The following is a 7,313-nucleotide window of genomic DNA, read 5'->3' as shown; positions in this document are numbered from 1 at the left end:
CAGACTCCCCACTGCCGCTACACTCCGAGGCAGCAGCCTGATGACGGCTGACCGCGGCCATCAACACGCTCAGCTGTTCGCGAAGAGTGGCCAGCGTCCGTACACAGCAGTCACACATCCTATCCATCCTAAGGAATCAATTTACCGAAGAGACTTAATCAACTTTTAAGTAGACTGCTAATTCACTAAAGGCGATTGATTACTGACTAAACTGTGATTGCTAACCACTTCTTGTGGAAAACAATGAAAATAGCACTACCTGTCTCTGGACTGTATTCAAAACAAACACTAGCACTACTGGCACTATGGCTGACTACAAGGACTCTCTCTCACTGTATTCAAAACAAACACGAAATCTATGTAACACTATTACTAGCACTCGACAATTAAAGCTTCCTAAAAGCAAAAACACACGGAAGAAGAAGTGACAAGTAAGAAAAATAGAGTTAATACTTAAATTAAGGTAGCTCGCTGCACAGCAGACGTGAAGCAGCTGGCGGTTAGGGCGACACATGAACTTACAACAAAAAAGTAATAACAGATAGAAATACATGTTCATGAACCTGAGAGAAAATCAGTCCATAAGTTTAAGCAAACGCTATCAGCAGTACAATGAGAATCAGCTTAATTTTTCAATTAACTCCTCGACAGAATAAAAGGAGTGACCCATGAGGAAACACTCCAGTTTCGATTTGAAAGCGCGTGGATTACAGCTAAGATTTTTGAATTCGAGTGGCAGCTTATTGTAAATGGATGCAGCAGTATACTCACACATTTTTGCACAAGAGTTAAGGAAGTCCGATCCAAATGGAGGTTTGATTTCTCCCGAGTATTAACCGAGTGAAAGCTGCTTATTGTTGGAAATAAACTAATATCGGTAACAAGAAACGACAATAAGGAATATACATATTGAGAGGCCAAGGTCAAAATACCCAGACTCCCTGAACAGAAGTCGACAAGAGGTTCGTGAACTCACACCACTTTTTGCCCGAACCTCCAGTTTCTGAGCCAAAAATATCCATCTAGAATGGGAAGAGTTACCCAAAAACATAATACCATACGACATAAGTGAATGGAAATAAGCAAAGTAGACTAATTTACTTGTCGAAGTATCACTCACTTTCGGCACCGTTCCAATAGTGAAAATGGCAGTATTAAGTCTTTGAACAAGATCCTGAACGTGGGCTTTCCACGACATCTTACTATTTATTTGAACACCTAGGAATGTGAACCGTTCAGTTTCACCAATCATATGCCCATGCTGTGAAATTAAAACGTCAGGTTTTGTTGAATTGTGTGTTAGAAACCGTAAAAACTGAATCTTACTGTGATTTAACGTTAGTTTATTTTCTACAAGCCATTGACTGAGGTCATGTACTGCACTACTTGAAACGGAGTCAATGTTGCACACAACATCCTTTACTACCAAGCTAGTGTCATCAGCAAACAAAAATATTTTAGAGTTACCCGTAATACTTGAGGGCATATCATTTATATAAATAAGGAACTACAGCGGCCCCAACACTGATCCCTGAGGAACCCCCTCCCCTTGACAGTACACCACTCAGATCCCCCATCATACTGTATTACGTTCCCCCATTTCTGTAGATCGTTCCCTAATGCTCTTCCTGAAACACTGTACAACTTCTGATTCTGTCAGTTCTTTCAGGTCCCATCTCCTTAAATTCCCAACTTTTTCCAGTTTCTTCAGTTTTAATCTACAGTTCATAATCAATATATTGTGATCAGAGTTCACATTTGCCCCTGGAAATGTCATACAATTTAAAATATGGTTCCTAAATCTCTGTCTTACCATTATATAATCTATATGAAATATTGCAGTATCTCCAGGTCTCTTCCACGTATACAACCTTCTTTCATGATTTTTGAACCAAGTGTTAGTTATGATTAAGTTATGCTCTGGGCAAAAGCCTACCAGGCGGCTTCCTCTTTAATTTTTTACCCCCATTCCATATTCACCTACTAGGTTTCCTTTTCTTCCATTTCCTACTGTCGAATTCCAGTCACCCATTAACATTAAATTTTCATCTCCCATCACTATCCGAATGATTTCCTTTATCTCATCACACATTTCATCAATTTCTTCATCATCTGCGGACTACTTTTACGGCTTTGGTAGGCGTGGGATTCGTGGCTATCTTGGCCACAACAATGCGTTCACTATGCTGTTTGTAGTAGCTTACCCGCATTCCTATTTTTATTAATCATTAGACCTACTTATGCATTAGCTTCATATTAGCCTTCCTAATACTAAAATCTATATCCGATGTTAACAATGACGCCGGTGGATGGACTATCAGGAAATTACTGATCGTCGAGAAAGTCACAAATATAACCGACAAGCTAATGGGCCCTTCACAGGAAAAGGTTTTTTGCCAGAAAACGGGGAAAATTGAAACCCAGCAAATGAGTAAAAAAATGTATATTCACTGACAAAAAAAATAGTGTACGCACACAACTTACACAACAATAGTCTGGGATTACTCTATTACGTAATACAGTTTTTGTGATTGTATCTTGCAGCTTTAGTTATTTTTAATTAAAAGAGGCTTTAAAAGGACAGAAAGAACGTGTTGGACTACGCTACAGATCGTTCTGTTAGCACAGTCTTTACTTTGTAATCACTTTCGTTGACTTCGGCAACTCTCAACAGAAATCTCCAACCTAACCGAGACAATGTGCTACGATACAGCCGAGATCATGACAAGAGAATGGGCTACATCACACTCGAAGTAAATGGATCCCCATGACCTGTATACGTCTGTTATAAAAAATCTCCAAGCCACTCTCCTCAAATAGACCGCAATCTTCTCTTGACCTTCAACTGTTACTATTTCAGAATTAAAAACCAGATTCAAAGAAAATTTGGCTACAAGGCACAAAACTAGAAAAATAAAAATAATAAAAGTGAGAACGTGAAACATGTTAGCAATAATCATAAACAGGAGATTTACAGAAAATATAATTGAGAAAGGAAATCATTAATATTATCGACCGTTTAGGAACTCTAGGCTACGAAATGGATAAAACCACATATCGAATAAGTGGTGGAAGAGTTAGTGTGTTTTAAGATTAAAACCAAACAAGAATTAGAGAAAAATATATCGAAGCAAGGCCTCTATTACGAAAAATTGCTAAATCTCGAGACAAATTGTGTCCTTCTGTATTAGATGAAATGTTTTGGCCCCTAGTACGGATGAAACAGTATCTGCAGTATCAACAGGAACTTCGGACATGTGTTTCATATTTCATACAAGCCTGCAGTCTATAAATATTTAAACAAAATACTAAAACAAAATACCACTACAGGGAATTACTTACGAAGTAGTTCTTGGTAAAGAAACACAGGACACAATTACGTATGTAGGCTTAATACGAACTACAACTGTGTTTATAAATCGCTATAGTTGCCTTGGACTAACGACGAGCAAATATCAATATAACCTGTACGCTTTTCAAAGCTGTTATCCATGAAAAAGCCAAACTACGTATCGTGAACAAAATACAATTTAACACCGAAACAATGACATTAGCTGACAATGGGCACAGACTTTAGTCAATGGGCACGGTTGAAAATTTGTGCCAGACCAGGATTAGCACCCGAGTCCCCTGGTTACGAGGGAGAGGCAATGATCACTGTGTCCGAATTACACAGTGGTCAACAGAATAGCACGAACTGCCCGAGCATGCCGTTCTTTAGATCCAAATTCTCAATTTCTCCATAGACTGCTAATGCACTGCTCCTTGAACATAATCCTCCTCCCTTTAATTATACAGTACATGGCCAAAAAAACAGACACCGAATATATGCAAACTTGGCCTTACGAACATTGCAGACGTCGTCTATGTAACACACGTCAAACTTCAAAGAATTTACCAATTCGTTGCATTGTTTACTATAGACCACAAATCAAGTAACGTAAAAAAAGCACTGCGTCTATTGAGATCATGATTCAGAGTTAAAAAAAACTAATAAGTCGCCTACATATTACAGGTGCTGCCGAAAGAGGAGAACCATTATTTTCCCACAAAAGGAAATATAGTTAAAATTACGCTTCTATTTCGGTTAGTTTATGCGGTTACTAAAATTTGCAGTGAAAGTTACATAGTGGACTCTACCCTCCCCCCACCAGAAACGTAGTTATCGTGGCTGTTGTGAGACTTTTGTACACAGTTAGAGAAAGTGTGTTAAATGTGGCGCGGACGGAAACGCTAGGCTACGCTACAGGGCAATCTGCTCGCACAACGTTTAGTCGGCATTCATAATCGTTGGCGTAAACAACTCTCAATCAAATTACCACCTTCCAACCTAACTTAGATCTCGGGCTACACTACCAATCGGCCTGTCATCACAACCAAAAATTCATTGAGGGGGGTGGAGGGATTTCCTGTAGCTCTCTCTAATGTATCTCTAGGCAAAACTGCCAGTTTTGTCAGACTCAACAGCAAGATTTACCAATGGTAAACACTTTTGAGACGGCTCGTAATATAGGAATAGTCCTCTTCGTCTTACTTGGCATAAATTGTTCGCTGGCGTCCCAGCAGCTAGCTCCCTCAGTGTCTGCTTCTGCCATCGCACCACGCTAGTCTGCTGTTGTCCTAGCAGACCGAACGCACCGCACATCCGATACCTTCGGAACCACTCACTGGCCAGTTAGCAACTGAGCGGAACACTGTTTACATCGTGAAAGGAAAACTATGCAAAGATGTACACTTAAATGGCACGACTGAGTAGCACACACACAGTAATATCTGAGGAATGTCCTTCGACACGCGCAGAACGAAAGTCTTCTCGCGAACGTACAGCGTCTCTGAAAAAAAATCTCGTGACTATATTCCGGCGTTACGGCCAGGTTCTCATACAAATGAGCAAAAAAGGGTACATTTGAAATTCTTTTTGAGACAATGAAAATACATTCGAAAGATCTGTTTGGGAATTACGAGTGATAATACTATGAGCTTAATTTTAGATTTTCAATAAAAAATGGCGCCCGTAATTATGATTTGATCAAGGGCCTGCGAGACTGGGGTACGCAGAGCGCGTGCAGTGTGGCACCTCATATGTTACCTGAATTCAAAAATGGGTAACATCAGTTGATACTACATTATTCCTCTGAAATTGAAAATGGATAACATCAGTCGATAAAACATAAAATTTATGGGAGCGTATACCTAACCGCAATGAAACAACCTTAAATTTAACGATACAGTGCTAATTCGAACTTTGAGTTCGATTTTTGAGGGTTTGTTTCACTCCTTATGCCTACACAAAAATTAGTTAATATTAACAAATGTCATATTATAGCTATAAGTTCCTAAGAAAAGTGTTTACTTTTAGGGGTCAGAGGTAGATGTTAAGAGAACGAACCACTTTTAATTTATGCTGCATGCCGTTCTGAGAAAATAGTTACCCGAAAAAAATATGTTCAAAGTTTAGGGAAAACATTTAGTTATATTATTACTTCGATTTGCATGAACTGAGTGTTACATATATATTTTTAATGTCGCTGAAAACGAATCTGAAGTCAGATTTTCAATATTCAAAACAGCTAATCCAATACGGAGGGCAACCGATTATGTTTTGACCAATTTTTACCAAAAATGTATTTTCGTTATTTACGTTTAGTCTGCAAGTCAAGGAGTATTTATCAACCCTTCCTCTACCTCTGATTGTTCCTAGACAGCAACTTCCTGTTCTTCTTGGCAGGAAAAGCCGATCTGTCAAAGCTGGATATGCAGCACTCGGCAGCCTGCACTTGATATTCGTCCGTATTTTCGGTGAGTATGTTTGCATGCATTCTGCAGTATGAATCATTTTGAGCACGTGCGACACGGGACGAGTTATCATCTACATCTATATGGATACCCTGCAAAACACATTTAAGTGCCTGGCAAAGGGTTCATCGAATCACCTACACAACTGATAATTAATTGAAACCCTCAGCTGCCGACAGGTGTTGTTGATATACTTCGATGGGGACAGCTGAAAAGTGTGCCGCTACTGGGACTCGAACCCAGGATCTCCTGCTTACAAGGCAGACGCTCAATCCATCTGAGCTATCGAGGGCACAAATGAACAGCACGACTGCAGGAATTTATCCCTCGCACGCTTCCCGTGAGACTCACACCCCGAACCGCCCACAATCCGATTACGTAATGTACTTAATAGGTATTTGTCCATCCACTCATTACTGGCTCACACTAAGGTGACGATTCCCGTAAGATTTCCGGTAGCCTGTGCGCATTCGCACAGACGAAGGTCAATGGCTGGGTGACGTTTAACCATAGATATGAAGATAGTAACTGTTCTAGAAAGAACAGGCGCCACTGACGACCGTACAGCTCTTCTAGAATACATGATAGACCGGCCGATGTGGCCGAGCGGTTGTAGGCACTTCAGTCGGGAGCCACGCGACCGCTACGGTCGCAGGTTCAAATCCTGCCTCGAGCATGGGTGTGTGTGATGTCCTTAATTTAGTTAGGTTTAAGTCGTTCTAAGTTCTAGGAAACTGATGACCTCAGATGTTAAGTCCCAAAGTGCTCAGAGCCATTTGAACCATCAGTCCCTATGTTTACACACTACTTACAGTAACTTATGCTAAGGACAACACACACACAACCATGCCCGAGGGAGGACTCGAACCTCCAACGGGGGGAGCCGCGCGAACCGTGACAAGGCGTTGGACACATGGCGGGTACCCCGCGCGGCTCATGGCAGCCGTGACACTGCTTCAAACAATGGACTGTAGAAACTTTTGTAAAGCACGGATTAAAAAAAAAACTTTCTGTTCCAAGAGTCTAGACAAGTACACCTTTAAAAAATGCAACTACAAAGAAATTGAATTTTCGAACGTTTTGAATGAGAACCTGTCCTTATGGAACACCGTTGATCAAATGTCACAGGGATTATATACTCAGGTTTCACATGTGGATTAACACTTTCTAATCAATATCCGGAATGAGCAGGGCTTAAAACTTTGAAGAGTTAAATTTCAAGGGCCGTTCTCTTGTATGCAAATAGTTTCACAGTAGAAATTTCTCTAGTTTTATTTATTAATTTATTTATTTATTTTTTGCTGTAGGTAAAGAAGGATAGCATTGTGAGGAGGGGGAAGGGGGGGGGGAGGAATCTCGCCTCTCCCACCTTGGAATTCTCAGTACAGAATTTTTATTCATTACGAGATTCTTAGCCACTTGCAGAAGTGATTTCGAGTGATTCTGCAAAACTTTTCCTTTAGCCAATCGTAGCAACTATAGGATTCCGTTCCTGCTGCATGACATGTCTCGGAACT

The 7,313-nt window shown here is 40.4% G+C and overlaps 1 non-coding gene across 1 annotated transcript; it reads right to left on the bottom strand.

Moving 5' to 3' along the window:
- Positions 1-6,014: 6,014 nt before the first annotated feature.
- Trnat-ugu (transfer RNA threonine (anticodon UGU)) lies at positions 6,015-6,089 on the bottom strand. Its single transcript has one exon. It is a non-coding gene; the product is annotated as a tRNA-Thr (tRNA).
- Positions 6,090-7,313: the final 1,224 nt, after the last annotated feature.

The sequence above is a fragment of the Schistocerca gregaria genome, unplaced genomic scaffold (genome assembly GCF_023897955.1).
Source record: "Schistocerca gregaria isolate iqSchGreg1 unplaced genomic scaffold, iqSchGreg1.2 ptg000199l, whole genome shotgun sequence".
NCBI classification, from domain to species: domain Eukaryota; kingdom Metazoa; phylum Arthropoda; class Insecta; order Orthoptera; family Acrididae; genus Schistocerca; species Schistocerca gregaria.
Note: the sequence above shows the minus strand (reverse complement) of the source record. Positions and strands in the feature narration are given on the sequence as shown.